The sequence below is a fragment of the Trichechus manatus genome, unplaced genomic scaffold, assembly GCF_000243295.1.
Source record: "Trichechus manatus latirostris isolate Lorelei unplaced genomic scaffold, TriManLat1.0 scaffold00191, whole genome shotgun sequence".
Classification (NCBI taxonomy): Eukaryota; Metazoa; Chordata; class Mammalia; order Sirenia; family Trichechidae; genus Trichechus; species Trichechus manatus.
The window spans coordinates 2,820,471-2,820,924 of NW_004444127.1; positions in this window are offsets into that span (position 1 = coordinate 2,820,471).

Sequence of the window (454 nt, forward strand, 5' to 3'; positions counted from 1 at the left end):
GCTAGCCTTGTTGGGGTGAGATGATATCTCATTGTAGTTTTGATCTGCACTTCTCTAATGGCTAATGATCGTGAGCATTTCTTCATGTGTTTGTTAGCCGCTGGAACATCTTCTTTGGCGAAGTGTCTGTTCATACCGTTTGCCCATTTTTTGTCAGAGATTAATATTGCCACTCCTGCTCTTTCTTGAGTGTTGTTTGCTTGATATATTTTTTTCCATCCTTTGAGTTTAGTTTGTGTCTTTAAGGTGTGCCTCTTGTAGGCAGCATATAGATGGATCGTGTTTTTTTATCCAATCTGCCATTCTGTCTGTTTATTGGTGCACTTAGTCCATTTACATTCAGCGTAATTATTGATAGGTATGAGTTTAGTACTGTCATTTTGATGTCTTTTATTGTGTGTTGTTCACAATTTCTTTGCTCCACTTAATTTTCTGTGCTGAGTCATTTTTCTTT